Below are 16,332 nucleotides of genomic sequence, written 5' to 3' on the forward strand. Positions count from 1 at the left end.
AAAAAAGGGGCAGGCGCGCACACAGAGACACAGGCAGGCGCGCACACAGAGACACAGGCAGGCGCGCACACAGAGACACAGGCAGGCGCGCACACAGAGACACAGGCAGGCACGCACACAGAGACACAGGCAGGCGCGCACACACACAGCAATTACTGTACACCTCAGACATCTGCTTGAAATCAAGGGAATGAATACATTCATAAATAATGGACCAGAAATTCATCTCTGTTTGGATTCTGTCAGAACCATACATTGCATCCCATTATGCCTCAACCCTCTGCCTCCTCAACATCTTAGCTTAAGACCCGGAATCAAGGCACAGATTTTTATACAACTAATACATTCAGGACATTACTAGAACAATACATTTTACATTACAATAAAGTTTCTGTAATCACAGTATTAAAAGGAAAATATTGGCCCATTTTTAGGACTTGTACCCAAGCCCTGAAGCATACCTTAACAATCTCACTGCCACTGGATAAACAAGGGACAAGAAATGCATGAAAATGAGCTTCCCCTTAACAGCCATTTCCTTTCAGCTAGGAGCCCCACCCAAGTACGTCTTGAAATCTTGGGTTTGAGTCCCGAATGGCAGCTATTTTCCTTTTAATTCCATTATTCTAGCAATGTCTGAGTAGAGGAATTTTCTGGATTTTGTTTAAGTACTTGATGCAGCATTTTCTACAGGACACCAAGTCTGAAACTCATATACCCGTCTATTTGGTGACTGCAACCTGCACCAATTTGCCCAAAAGCCACAAATTTTACAAGTAACATACCAGAATCTCTCTCAACTTCATTGCTCAAGAATTCTGAACAAAAACAACTGAGATCTCCGACAGACAGTTAAATGCTAGGTTATCTATTTATTAGCTCAATAAACCCAGTAGACAAAGTCTACCTTTGCAGGAGTGACTTGGGAGTACTTTCTGTCTAAGGGACTTGCTCCAAGTCACACAGTAGGTGAATGGTTCAAACCTTGCAATTTTGACTGCAAGAAGCAGTTTAACGCTTCAGAGTCTTAGGTGCTAAACAGCTCTAACTCGCTTCACAGGCTAAAACAATGCATTTTGCAGCAAAATGCATTTTCTGAACATAACAGTTAATGACTAGCATTACTGGCATCCTGGAATGTTCAGTGATTTATAGAACATGAAACAGTTAATAATGGTGCGACAGCTGATTAACAGAATTAAAGGCAAAAACTACTTACTAGGTGCGATATGGGCATGTTGGCATAGCCAGCTGAAGTTCTGTAAAGAATACGGCCTTTGAATGTCCAATGATTTATTCTAGATGCTTGTTACAAATGTATTAGAACTGTATGGCATTTGAATATCAAACTGATTTGCACAGATGTTTATGTTAAAAATTGTTAGAAGTGTATGGGATTTGAAAATCAAAATGCATTTCTAAAGTTGCTAGTGTAAAAAATTAACAGTGGGTCCTGCTGTTAGAGCAGTTTTATTGTGGCTAGTCCTAGAAAGTACTTATCCTTTGAGTGCTTATATTTGGTGATGCTTTGTGGGTCACTCCAGAAGGCCTTGCTGTCCTAGTCAACTACTACCATTTGTATCAGTATTAATATTAGTGTAATTGGACACCCTTTTTAAGGACCTTTGTGTAGCTGATTGTGGAGTGTCTGGTGGCAGTTATAACTACCTTATACTCTGGGCAGAAGAGGGCACAGCAGGGAAATCTGTGGCAGCCATTCCCAGGTGTGTGTATGAAAAATTAAATCTGTGTGTGCCAGCTACTTGGAGCAGGGGACACGAAGCACTGGGTTCACAGAGTGCTGGAGACCTTGGACACTCCGGCAGAGGACCTAATCCTACAGCATTATCAGTGGGGAGTCTTTACAGGGAACCTGGAGGTAGACAGATATAGAGAGAGATCCAGACCCCAGACTGAGTGTGTTCCCTGTATGCTCTTAAGGGAAATTGTGCTTGATGCACAGAGGTCTGCATCTGGAAATACTTAATGTGCCCATTTGTATTCTAAGGAAACGTCCCTATTCAGTATCAGTGGTGAGGATACAGGCTCCTTGATTACTGGCCCAGAGAGTGGACATCACATATTGCTGGTCAGTGATGGGACAGTAACACATACTGGTAGGCAGTGGTGGGACAATATCACATATTGGTGGGCAGTGGTGTGATTACTGAATTCTGTAGCCTGTAAGCAGGGGTCACTAAAGGTAGTGTTTGTACTCTCAATCAGCCATAAAGTAGACATTCAGAGATTCACATCACACTTTTATTTATGTACTTTGTTAGTTTAATTTAGTCAGGGAGAGCAGGCAATGTCAGCAGAGGATTATAGCAAGCTTACAAGGAACCAATTGGCTGGGATTTGCCAAGCAAAAGCACTGGTGCGTTCCAACCGCTTTACAGCCTTAATCACAGATGTAGCACAGACCAGCAACAAAGGAGACAACCAGTCTGGCACTGGGGATGTGCAGATGTCAAATAGGATAGTTCACAATTTCCTCAGATAACTTAAAAACCCATCTGGAGTTAAAAGGACTTGAACTGGAGGCCAAACATTTGGAATTAGAGTCAGCAGAGAGAATGCGACATTTAGAGGTCGAAGAAAACGAGAAACAAAGGCAACATGAAAAGGAAATACTGGCCTTTTGCCAAAGTCATGGAGGTAATGCGGAAGGGAGTAACCGAACCACAGAAGCAACTAAGGTCAGTAAATTTCTTCCTCAATTTACAAAGGGTGATAATTTTGAAAGTTTTATTCATATATTTGAAAGAGCATGTAAATAGTATAATGGTGACTAAGGTCTCTGGGTATGGTTCCTGACCCCCTTACTCCATGGTAAACCTGTAACTGCCGTTTCTAAATTGTCTGATACTGATTGCTTAAACTATCTAAAATGTTCACTGGAAAGTTTTAACACCTGATGCTTACAGAACAATGTTTTGTGAGCAAAGATGAAAGGTAGACGAAAGTATATGTGATTATATACAGCTAACTTAAGCACTTATTTTCACAGGTGGGTGAGTGGGTGTCAGTTCACCAATTTCGAAAGGCTGCAAGATCTTTTGGTGGGGGAACAAGCCCTGAGGACATGAGATTCAGGTTGACAGACCGAGATTGCAACTCTGCAGATAAGCTGGGGAAAAAAGGGGGATTCTCTACTTAGAAAGCACAGCAGCACTCCATATGAAAGGGATACCCAGTACTGCACATAGATATAAGGGAACCCATGGTGGGCAGCTTAAACCAGCTCAGAGTCCACCAGTAACAGGGGAAGCCACTAGTTTAGGTAAATGCTTTAAATGCAACCAGTGGGCCTATGCAGCATACAGATGTCCATGGAGGCAAGGTGGGGAAGCCAGCAAGTGGAAATAATAGAATGCTAGTGGTAAAACATCTGGAGACAGCAGCGGTATAAAACTACCACCTGAGTTTGTATCCTATCTTGGTGAATGGAAAACATGCCACTGTCAAGATAGAGCGCCTCTGATATAACCTTTGTGAAGCCTACAGTAAAAGGGAGCAGTACCTGCCTGGGCAGTCCACTCCAGCCAGAGCTTTGGGGGGATCCCATTGCAAATGCCTTTGGCCAGGGTTTGTCTCTACTGGGAGGGTGGAAGAATTAGCAAGCAAGTAGGTGTGTAAGGATATTCCTGCAGATGTCTTGATAGGGAATGATTTTGATAATGCAATACCTTTTGTGCATGCAGTGACAAGCAGTCAGGCTTGGAGACAGGCATGTGGGTCTGGTAGACTGGGGAAGACCCAGACAGACCACACCCCTGAAGCCACGACTGATGAATTGGCTAATGCAGGGAGGGAAGCTACCCTGCAGCAGTGAGCCTGCAGATGAGCCACATAGCTGCTGGCAGGTACTGATGTCCCTTGGACACTGACTGCAAGAGCAGAGGTGAGTGGATGTACTCCTGCTGACAGTGAGGCACCAATGTCAAAGGATACCGGACTTCCTGTGAAAGGGAAGTTGAGAAGCAGTCAAAGGAAATCGTGCTTGATGCAGTCAAGTCTGCATCTGGAAATACTCAGTGTACCCAATTTGTATTCCAAGGGCAGATTCCTAACCACAGTCAGTGGTGAGGATTCAGGCTCCTTGATTACTGGCCCAGAGAGGGGTCATCACATACTGGTTGGCAGTGTGGGATCATCACAGCAGGTTAAAAGACCTTGGATAAAAAAATGGCTTAATATTGTGTGTATTGGTACTGCTTACACTGATTTTAGTATCAAATTAGTGAGTTTTTTTTTTTTTAACACAAGAATTAGTTTACTGGTTCTTGTTGGTGGCAAATGGTTTCCAGGCTAGTTGTTTTGTACTGAACTTTAAATAATCAATAGCAAGTCTACCCAAACAGTATTCTAAAACTAAACTCCAAACGGTTATCGTTACCAATGTCATTCTTGTTGGTATCATGGACTAGTCCTTCCCCACAACTTCTCTAACCAGCTTGATTGAGATGGGTATCTTGATACAGTTTAAGAATTGTCTCATGCTGTCTTACTATCATCTATTACTTAATCATGACAGTTTGTGAAAAGATATATCCTTGGAGGCAAAAATCTCAGACAAAACCACCAATATCTTCATCAGTACACCACATATCACACCTCTCCAAGAGCATCACAAAGCAAATGATCCACTCTATGCTTAGGTTCTAAAAATCAACTTACCTAAATTTCAAATACCTCCAAGACACTACACAGGCACAAAGTACACAGCAGATTAAGGCTACTCCATCACAACACAAGTAGTCCCAAAGTCAGAGATGCAAAAGCCATAAGTCAGGCATTGACCCAACCAAATATTCTTGTTATACGCAACTCCAATGTTAGACATACAGATTGGCCTCTTACCAGCCTGATCAAGATTGATCCTTAGTTGCTTGTTTCATGCCAGGATCAGTCAGATCACACATGCACTCGTGTCCCTGAAAAGGTATCAGTATGACCGTGTCATAGTTCATGACAGCTTCAATGACTTGAAGTGTACCTCCATGGGCTACATGGAGAAGCTTGAAAGAGCTGATAGACTGTCCAAGGCAGGTATTAGCCTAGCTTTAAGCAGCATTCTACATTCTCTGAGAATGATGCTGCAATATGAGCAAAAACTAATCGACTTCAATAATTGGCTTAGTTTTTGACGACATTCAAAAGGTAATCCAGCATTTATCAGCCGGGAAAGTTATGATCAATAGACTATGTTGCTTTACTTGGGATGGGCATTTTGATTATTGGCAATGATATTGTACAACCCCACAGTGCCTTTTTTTATACAAAGCCAACTTGATAAATCTGTCAACATAATTAAACAAGCAAACAAAAACATGAGGTGTTACAGATCATTGCTAGAAGCCGAAAACTCTACTCCTACAAACCCCTCTCACCCTGTGGACACTGCCAACTTTATTGGTGAATGGACATGGTTTAAAACAGGAAAGAGCATTTCACCTGTGTAGGACCATAATGGATTCCACGTTTATACAAGTTACTATACAGGAGAGGAAAAAGGTTGGAAATGTCTCAATCCACATCCAGGAAGAGACTCACCTCAGGATAGTAAAGCATCATGATGTACTAGAGCTTCTTGTCCAAATAACAATCAGAAAGGTCCTGTACCATACATTGGCTAGCTATAGAGCTTCCTCTATGACACAAGAAAGGCACACCACCTATGTGCTGGCACTAGAATCACTCAGTATTAAACCCAATACCATTTTCTAGGTGATCTAAACTATCCAGTTATAGACTGGGAAACCTACACCACCACTGAATGCACAAGCACAAAGATTCCTGGACTTTCTCAATACAAATGTCCTGGAACAATCAGGCAGACTTTTTTTTGCTGATTTAACAATTAACATTTGTTTACAGGGAAAGTCAGACTGGGATAGACCCCATTTTCAGCAAAGGCCTGGGGAGACGCACTTCCTGACTAGGGGGAACACCATCTTGACTCTTGTCCTTATTAATATGGGAGCATCTTTTATCATCCCTTGCATGTCATCACTTGTTAGGTCTTACCATAAAGCAGTTCCTTCAAAATAACATGGAAACCAAAGATCCCTTTCACCCAAGGCACCTTTAGACATTTCTTTAAGGCAAACTATACAAGGCAAACTAGATTACTCCTAAGCAATACAGTAGCAAATTTAAAATCCCCATCAAACCAGTTAACTCCACTGAAAACACAAAAAAGACCACCACCACACTATTCTAGCATGGAAACAAACTGCATACTTGCAGCTGTATTCCACAGGAAAATGTGCAGTACAAACCCAGACAAATCCACATGGTGGAATAATAAGCTTTATAATAAAGGAAAATAATTTTGACCAAAAGTAATAAGGGATTTTCCTGGAATGCTAGAGCCCCTGGCACTGAAATAAACTCAGGAGCTTAAAATCCAAAGCCATGTCTGAGGCTACAATACTGTTCATAACCTAAAAAGCAAAACACTGCAATGCAATGAGCTGACAGTGAACAATGTCCCTTACATTGAGGCTGAAGATGCAGCAAAACTAATGGCTGATAACTTTAGCTCCAACTTTAGCCCTCTCTCCCCTGCAAATGTCCCTCAAGATATACTTGAAACTGGCTTGGCTCCAGCTATCAGCAACCCCCTTACCCTGAGCTTCCCCCTTCCCATCCTCTTTCACTTGTATGCAATGTACTAACTTGCATTAACCTTCCTACCTTACTATCATTCTTCCAACACAGAACTACTACTCAGCTTTATTTTACATAGTCCTCTTCTCTTATAACCTTCTAACTGCCACTCTCTTACTTTTTAATCCTTCTCATAGTGTTTTCCACAACTAGATGTAAAACAATCTACCAACGTCTCTGCTAATTATAAAACTCCCAACTTTCAAAGCAATGTATTATGTCTACTACAGCACACTTGCACACTTAATACAAATCAATGACTGCTGCCTTCTTACATGTATAAAACTACTTGTAATTTTGCATAAAGCTATATTGTATTTAACCTTAGTCTTGCATTTTTGTTGAAGCCATGTTGTATGTAACCATTTGCCTGTTTAAATTTTATTTTATATTGTTTAACTGGAGCTTTTCTCCCCAGGCCTCTACTGAAAACAGGCACACTTGGACTAGACAGACCTTCCTGGTAAACAAATGCCAATAAACAAGAAATAAATCACACAAGACAATGTTGCAAAAGCTAAAAATACTGCATCAGTGAGTCCTGATAATCACCTTGGATGCATCTTAAATAGCATGAAGCATGATTTAGCTTCACCCCTAAAACTATTCAATCTCAGCCTCCATACAGGTTTTGTACCAAGTGAATGGAGAACAGCTACAGTCACTCTCATGGATAAGACAGGACCTTCCAGAGACCTAGGCAAATTTAGATCCATTAGTCTGACCAGCCTCGGATACAAAGCCATGGAAAGACTTATAGAACTAATCAATCAGGACATAGGGAACCTATGAATACTGGAGCTGTCTCAGTTTGTATTTGTCAAGAGCAGGTCATGCTTACTCAGCCTGGTGTATTTTTTGAAAAGGTCACCACAGCAAAGGATAAAGGCAGAAATTGTACACACCACATACCTCAATCTGGCCAAAGCGTTTGACATAATTCCCTATTCAGGCATAGTAGAAAAGCTAAATACACTGTGAGTAAACCCCTTTGTTAACTGATGGACTGCAGACTGGCTCAAATATACAACACAGGTAATCAAAATAGGGAAATCCACCTCCAAAGAGAAACCAGTCACCAGTAGAGTCCCCAGGGATCTGTGCTGGGACTTCTGTTTGGCATCTATTTCATTGAAGTTTAAGTCAATACCGAAGGGCTCTGGCCAAATAAGTTTGCAAATGACTGCAAACTAGGAGCAATCACCGAATCCCCAAATAACTCAGACATTCTGCATTGTCCTAAATAACTGGTGGAAAAATCATAGACAAACTAAATGTCAAAAAATGCATTATTGAATCCTTTAGGAAGTCATCAACCCTAAGTAACTACCACACTGGCAATATGACCCTGAGAGTTGACCCATTTGTTTGGTATTTGAGAACTTATGAGGACAGTGCCTAACTTTTGACCAACATGTACCTATTGTAAAACAGTCATTCTGCACTGCACAGCTTATAAACAAATTGTGTCTAGATCTAGGGATGTCATTGTCCCCATTTACTTAGCCCTCATTAGCCCAGTCATGGAAAATGATGCCCGCCCCCCTTGACATGTATCTGTCCAGACATTCAACAAATGGAAAAAGTCCAGACAGCTTCCTTCCTAAAAATACACTGTCTAAACAGCCCGTCTTACATGGAATGACTCAAAACCCTGTCACTACATGTCCTATCCTACAAGACTGCTTACAGGTTACTTTTATCTTGCATATAGGGCATACTCTCACCCAGTACTGGCAAATTTACTACATTTCAGCAAGTCAAACTGCATCAGAAATATTTGGTCTAGGGATCTAAACTTCTGCCATGTCAACAGAATGGTTTGGAGGGAGAGAGACATCTCACTGAGGATACCGCTGCTTGGAACATACTACCCATCCACATAAAACAAAGTTCATGCCTGTCCATATTCAAACAGAACTTAGATCTATGGATTGGAAACAGAAAATTTACCCCAGAACTGTTTACTATACTAATGGACAGAGGCAGCTTCTAAATGATTTATCCCATGCATGGGTTCACTCAAATTATCAGAATCGCATTTATTGGCCAAGTATGAGCACACAAGGAATTTGACTCTGGTTTCAATGACTCTCCAAGTATAAATTACATAATGACATACATACAACTATTAGAAACAAGACAAAAAAAGTAAATGTACATGTACGTATACAAGTGCAACTCAGTACAAGAAATACTGAAATAACCTCTGAAACTAACAAATATTAACCATTAGGAAACAATATTGCTTGGGAAAAAATACCCAGCCTAATAAGCTGAATTATCCATTTATGAACGTGGGGTGTGAAAAAAAAAACTGTTGTTTTATCTTCTTGTTTTGGTACGTATTAATCTAGAATGCTTGGCAGAGGATAAAAGTTCAAAAATATGGGGGCCTGGACGTGAAGGGTCGGTGATTATTTTCCTTGCCTGTTTCATAACTGTGGAATAATACAGGTCCTGTAAGGAGGGCAAACTAGAACCAGCGATATTTTTGGCAGACCTGATTGTTCGATGTAACCTATTTTTGCCATGTTTAGAAACAGATCCAAACCACACTTACGGATGAGCTGAGAACAGATTCAATGACTGCTGTGTAGAAATGAATCAACAGCTCCTGTGGGAGGTGGAAAATCTTCAGTTGCTCAGTTGTTACAGAAAATACATTCGCTGCTGTGACCTTTATGATGGACCCTAAACTGGTCTCCCACTTCAAGTCCCAGGAGTTTATAGATCCCTAAAAACTGTTTTCATACCTGACAACAGTATTAAACAAAGGGGGAATAACACTGTAGGACCACTTCTAAAGGCCGCTATCATCCCCACAGTTGTAAGTGTTCAGCTCCAGATTATTCTAACTACACCCAAGGGTCAAGCTGCTCAACCTCCCATCTGTACGCAGACTCATAGGTTGGTACTAGGCTATCGGCCCTAGGACCTATACAAGTCTAGTCATAACAATTCCCTGGCTATTTCTTCCCACAATATTTACTTTACTTCCCTGGACCCCTGTCTAACAGGTCGAGTGATGTGATCCACAGGGGACCACAACTGTCCTCCCTTTGTCTGCATCTCTCCTTTGTGTCTTTCCTCCTTTTTCTGTCAACACCTCCTCTATTGGTCTTATCTGTGGTTATTTGGCTGCCCACATCTCCCCCACTATTCTTTTTGGAGAAAAAAATGTTCATCTGCTTTCTATTCCTCATTTCTGATGTTACTATATATCCATTTCTTTTTCAGTTACAATACAAAAATGGCAAAGACTTTGCTGAGAAAACCTTATTATGGCTCACAGCTGATCTCATAGCAGCATGCCACAGTGTATGACCATGCATCTTTGCAAACATGCTACATGCACTCTACCTGGCATTTTATCACCATTCTTAATGAGAGTAATAATTGCTGTATTATCCATGTATTTAAAAAGACAGAGGAGTCCTTAGAGGTGCAGTCATTAGTGTAGAGGGAGAACAGCAAACGGGAGAGCACACATCCCGGGGGGGGGGGGGGGTAGATGTAAAATTCCCCAGTTTCACCTGCTGTTTATTGGTCAGAAAATTACTGATCCATTGACAGGTGGAGGAGGCAGAAATGGACAGCTGGGAGAGTTTCAAGTGTAGTAGTTCCAGAATTATTTTATTAAATGCAGAACTTAAGTTCACAAACAGAATCCTTGCATATATCCCTGGGTTGTCAAGATGTTGCAAGATATAGTGCAGTCTCATATTAACTGCATCATCCAATGACCAGTTCTCTCAATAAGCAAATTGAAGAGGGTCCAACAAGGGAGCTCTAATATCCTTCAAGTGAGCCAACATCAGCCTCTCAAAAGTCCACGACCACCAATGTCAAAACAGGTCTGCAGTCATTCAGTCCTGTTATACTGGATTTTTGTAGGGACTGCAATGACTATGGCTTGTTTGAATCATAAGGGAACTTCACACAGTTCTAATAATTTATTAAAAATATAAGTAAAAACAAGAGTCACTTGATCAGCAAAGATTTTTAAACAAGAGGGTGACACCCCAAGTGGACCTACTGCTTTGTTAGTGTGCTATTTAAAAAAAAAAAAAAAAGACATCAATCACACCTTCAGAGATAAAGTAGGTTGAATGTGAGAATGTGTGGAAGAGACGGTCACACAAATCTGAACAGAAAGAGCAGGCGACAGTGTTGTTTGTAGCCTAAGTCATATCAAACCTGTAGTAAAAAGCATTCAGGTCATCAGCCAGCTGGTAATTAGCTGCAGTGTAGGGGGATTGTTTCTTGTAGTTTGTAATGTTTTGTAGACCTTTCCACACTGATGCAGGATCATTGGCCAAGAACCATTTATTCAGCTTTTCAGAAGAGTTATTTTTAGTCTATTTCTTTTGTCGGTCTGTTCCTTGCCTGTCTAGAAAAGTACAGTTGTGTACACCTACCATAAATGTAGATGTTCGAGTGTCTTCACTGCTGCAGTCATAATTGTAGGGTGTTCCTGCCGGCAGGCAGCCCGAGGTCGGCCAGAATTCCAAAGTCTGGGTCCGGTGTCGGCTGTACCAGCAAGTACCCTGACGTCAGAACGTAGAGGTATAAAGCTGACAGCCGACGCCATCTTCTCCAGCCTTTCTTGCCCCAGATGTCAGAAGCCCCCCAAAAAACCAAAAGGTGTCCAAAAGGAAACACAAATACACCACAAAAGAAGAGGAAGAGAGAATAAACAAGAATAAGAGGGGGATTGGGTTGGAGGGAAACCAACTGCAACAGTGAAGACACTCTAACATCTACATTTATGGTAGGTGTACACAACTGTACTATGTTCTTTGTGTTTCACTGTTGCAGTCATAACTGTAGGGTAGAATACCAAAGCTGTGAATGAGGGAGGAGGTTATGCAGAAGAAGGGGCAGCTAGAAGACCCTGCAAAACAGCAGAGGCAAAGCCTGCCCCAGACTTAGAATAGAGAGGGAGATTATAGTGCTTAGAAATAGTATGCACTGAACTACAAGTGGCAGCTTCCAAAATGTCCTTGGTAGGAACTCCTCTGAGAAAGTCTGCTGAAGTGGCAGCTGCTCTAGTAGAATGACTTCTAACAGAACCTGGAATCTGTTTCCCATAGTGAGAGTAACAAAACCTTATTCCATGAGCAATCCATTTGGAAATAGTTTGTTTAGAAATAGCCTTACCTAGGGAACTGGAGGCATAACAGATAAGCAATTGATCAGATTTTCTAAAATCTTTAGTTTTATCCAGGTAAAATCGTAGTTGTCTGTGTACGTCCAATGAATGTAAGATCCTTTCCCCTTTATTCTGAGGATTTGGAAAGAAGGTAGGAAGGTGAATAGTCTGATTTAGAGCCACTTTCAAAATCACCTTAGGCATAAATGTAGGATTGGTCCTCAAGGAAACTGTCTTGGTGGAAGATAATATATGGTTCCACAGCCATGAGAGCTTGCAACTCTGAAACCTTTCTGGCAGAAGTCAATGCTAATAAAATAGCTGTCTTCCAGGATAAAAACTTGATATCTGAAGCCGCAGCAGGCTCAAAAGGAGGCAAAGTAAGTTTCTCCAAGACATAATTAAGATCCCAAGCAGGAAAAGGAGGAGTTCTGGGAGGTCTTAAATTCTTAGCCCCTCAAAAATTTTCTCACCAGCTGGTGAGAAAAGATGGGAGGATCAGTGTTGAAATGAGCCGAGATAGCAGAAGCATGAATTTTGATGGATGAAAAGGAGAGGCCTTTAAGCAAAAGGTCTGAGAGGTAAAGTAAAATTGAAAAAATATCACGCAATAGAGGGTTAGAACCTCGGTCCTGCATCCAAATACAAATTCTTTTCCATTTAGAAGCATAAGATTTTCTAGTGCTAGGCCGCCTAGCTTCTAAAAGAACATCCAAAACTTGTTTGGGAAGAGCAGAAGGAATCAAAGCCCCTTGTATAGCCAAGCTGCCAGGCATAGAGTCTTGATTTGAGAGTGTAGCATCTGGCCCTGATGCTGGGACATTAGAGAAGGGATCAGAGGTAGAATCCAAGGAGGTTCTAAGAATAGGTGCTTCAAAGTTGGATACCAAAACTGCCAAGGCCAATTTGGAGCTATCAGAATGATAATCTTGGGTTTGTCCTGTTTTATTTTCAGTATCACCCGAGGCAGAAGAGGAAGAGGAGAGAAGGCATATCCCGAAAGATTCCTCCAGCTGAATGACAGGGCAACCACTTTCCAAGCTGTTTTGTGGAAGGACCTGTTGCAAAAGAGGCAACTGATGATTGAGATGGGATGCAAACAGATCTATCTGAGGACAACCCCAAACTGCAGTAATCTTGCTGAATAAGCTGGGGTCCAGCATCCATTCGTGAGGATCCAAAAGGTTTCTGCTTAGGCTGTCTGCTAAGAGATTGTTTTCCTGGAATGAATTGAGCTTTAAGATACAGATTCAGATTTAGAGCTGTGTCCCATAAATTCATGGCTAGTCTGCAAAGGGGGTTCATAGGTTTATACTAGGCTATCTGCCCTAAGGCATTTATAAGCCTAGCCCAAAGTTTTGTGGCTTACGCCACCCCTTATGTTAAAAAATACTGTGCCCATTAGTTTGTTGTGCCTCTGTCCAGCAGTGACACAGAGATGATTCCCGGGGTAAACCTACGATCGCCCATCCACCGGTCAAGATTTCTCTTGAAAAGAGCCAGCGAGGTGCTCTGCCTCACATGGACCGGGATTTTATTCCACAGCATAGGGAGTCTCTGGGTGACAAATCTATCCCTCCAGCATGTCCTATTTATATTCGTGCTAAGGTTTAAGTCGCTTGCTCTAGTGGATCTGGTAGATTTGGATTTTTTGAGGTGGAGCATGTCCATTAATTCCGGGTTAGACATGGCCTTGTATGTCAGGCACAGGTCACCTCTGAGCAGGCGGTATGCAACTGAATAGAGCTGGAGTTTCTTCAGTCTGGCAGCATATGACAGATTTTGGAGTCCCTTTATCCTTTTGGTGAGGAACTTTTGGGGTCTCTCCTGCTGCAGGTGTCGGGTGAGATACATCCCGAATGGGGCATTGTACTTGATCATTGGTCTGATAAGTGAAGAGTACAGGGGAACAATGACCTCACTTGATCTGGATGTGAATCCCTTCATGATCAGGTGGGCAATGTAGAAGGTCTTTCTAACCACTTTAGCAATGCGAGTGTCAAAAGAAAGGCCACTGTCAACCTGGGTCCCCAGGTCCCTGATAACCTCTTCTGTGCTTAATGGATTGTCACCTATATGGTAGCTTGGGGTTACCTTGTTTTTCCCCGAAGGGTATGACTATACATTTTTTGGCATTTAACTTCAGGCCATGGCTCTGGCACCAGCTATCAGTTTCCGTGAGACCCCTCTGAAGGATATCTTTGTCTGATGTACTTTCCACTATGGCGCCCAGTTTGCAGTCATCTGCAAACTTTGTCAGTCATAGTCCTCCTATGTTTGCCTGTACTTCTGAGAAGTAGATGCCGAACAACAGGGGGCCAAGGACTGAGCCCTGTGGGACACCACTTGTGACCGGCTTGGAGTCTGACATGGCGCCAGCAACTCTAACCCTGTGGGTTCTGTCCTTTAGCCAGTTTGCAACCCATCTTGTGACATATGGGTTTACATTTAAGCTGGTACGTTTCTCTATAATACCCGAGTGGGGTATTGTGTCGAAAGCTTTTGCAAGGTCAAGGTAGGCTGTATGGACTGCCTTTCCCTCATCAATGGCCTTGGTGACTGTTTCGAAGAAGTCGACCAAGTTCAAAAGGCATGATCTGCCCTTGACAAAGCCAAACTGGGTCGGGTCCAATGGCTGCAAGTCCCCTATGTCTTTGTTTATGAGTTCCATTATGATCCTCTCCATAGCTTTGCAGACCAGGCTTGTTAAGCTTATGGGGCGGTAATTACCAGGGTCCATAGAGGCACCGCCTTTGTGGAGTGGGACCACAGTTGCCGTACGCCACTCCTTGGGCACGTATCCTGTGGTAAGGCTAAGATTAAACAGCTGCCTTATATGCGGGTTTAGTTCCTCGTTGAGTTCGTGTAGCACGCAGCCGGGGACACCATCCCATTGATGCTGTGTTTTTAGCTTTAGAGAGAGCAGCTTTCACCTGCGCATTTGAGATGTCTGGGAGGCTACACTCCGCTGGAATAGTTATCTCTCCTTTTGGGGGGGAGAGGGGGGTGAAGTTTGCACTGAACCTGTCTGCCAGTATGATGGCAATGTCTGTGGGTTCAGTGATTTTTGTATCATTTTGGACTAATGCTGCGCATATCTGGGAGTTTCCACCCAGGTTTCTAACATAGCTGAAGGCGGCCTTATGATTGTCTTTTGAATCTATTGCAATTTTTCTCTCAAAGTTGGCCTTGGATGATTTTATGAGTGCTCGTATTTTTTTTACTAATAATGACCAAGGGTGTCTTCTCTTTTATGGATTTTGCTCTATCATGTAACAGCTTTCTCCTCTTATTGTAAAGTTTGTTTATGGCTGGGGTCCACCAGACTGGACGTTTGCCCTTGGTGGAAAGAGTCTTGATACATAATCAGAGAGCTCCTCTGTCTCTTTTCATGTAGTCCAGGGAGGTACGTCTCAGGTCGTTCACACCAGCATGGACAATGACTGTCATATTTGTACTTGCTGTGGAATGACCCAAGTGCTTGTGTTATGTGGCGGATTCTAGTGCCCGATAGGCATCTTACTGTGACCCTCTCCTTGTTCAGCCTGGTGAGTGGGACGTCAGTGTGTCTGACTATGGAGTCACCTATGACAAGTATGTTTGGTGCTGTATTTGGCCTTAAGGGCTGTGACTGCTTTGCACACTGATTTTGTGGTTTATGTGTTGCCTGTGGTGTGTCATGAGGTGGTAGTTGCTTGGATGTCCGCTTTGGAGGCCTCTGCTGTTTAGGTAAATTTTTGCTCAGAGCCTCCGAGTATGACTTTGTGTGTTTATGTGTTTGATTCATTGTTGTGATAGCTTTATGTGAGACTGGTTTAGTGGTGTGTGTAGTTGCCTTCTCCTCCTGTCTGGTCTTGCCAGTCCTGAGTTGAGAGAGCTCAGCCTCCAGTTTGGCTAAATAGCTGCATCTCTCGCAAGTATTTGTGTTATGTGGGAGGAGGAGAGGGTTGTCAGTGTACATGAGGCAATTGTAACATTGCCTCAATATTTCCAAATTCACCAACTGGACAGGAGAGGACGCCAGCATCTGTCCCTTCAACATGCTAGAGAAATTTAGAAGTTAGGGGTGTAACTGAATAAGAGAGGACTTAGTAAGGAAGTGGGTACTCCTGGGGTTGCTAGTGAGGGACTTTGTATAATACAGAAGTGCTAAACCTGAAAAGAAGATGCTTTTAAGACAAGTAAAAGCTTTTTGGAACAAGTGCTGTGCTTTTTAGTTAAGGGATATACTGTTTAGATTACTAGTAGAGCAGTTCTAAGGGAGAAAATGAAGAACAGACTTTATGGAGCCAGAAAAAGTTTAACCTTGTTAAACCAGCGCTGCCCCATGCTGCTCTAGTGGCAACTCCACGCTAAAGCACTCTAAATCGTGCTTGATAGCAGGGGCTGGAAAGAGCCAGGAATTGACCCAAAATGCCCAATAAAACTACAATTTCAAGTCAGTAACCACTCCCACAGGGGGCAGGGAAGCAGCTCAATGTTTTACACTGCCACTGATCAAC

The 16,332-nt window shown here is 42.4% G+C and overlaps 1 protein-coding gene across 1 annotated transcript in view; it reads right to left on the bottom strand.

Moving 5' to 3' along the window:
• Positions 1-16,332, bottom strand: part of VPS13C (vacuolar protein sorting 13 homolog C) — a 6,956,796-nt gene that overhangs the window by 5,979,857 nt on the left and 960,607 nt on the right. The gene's annotated exons all lie outside the window — the stretch shown is intronic.

Source organism: Protopterus annectens, chromosome 7.part0, assembly GCF_019279795.1.
Source record: "Protopterus annectens isolate FY-2018-M chromosome 7.part0, PAN1.0, whole genome shotgun sequence".
Taxonomy (NCBI): Eukaryota; Metazoa; Chordata; order Ceratodontiformes; family Protopteridae; genus Protopterus; species Protopterus annectens.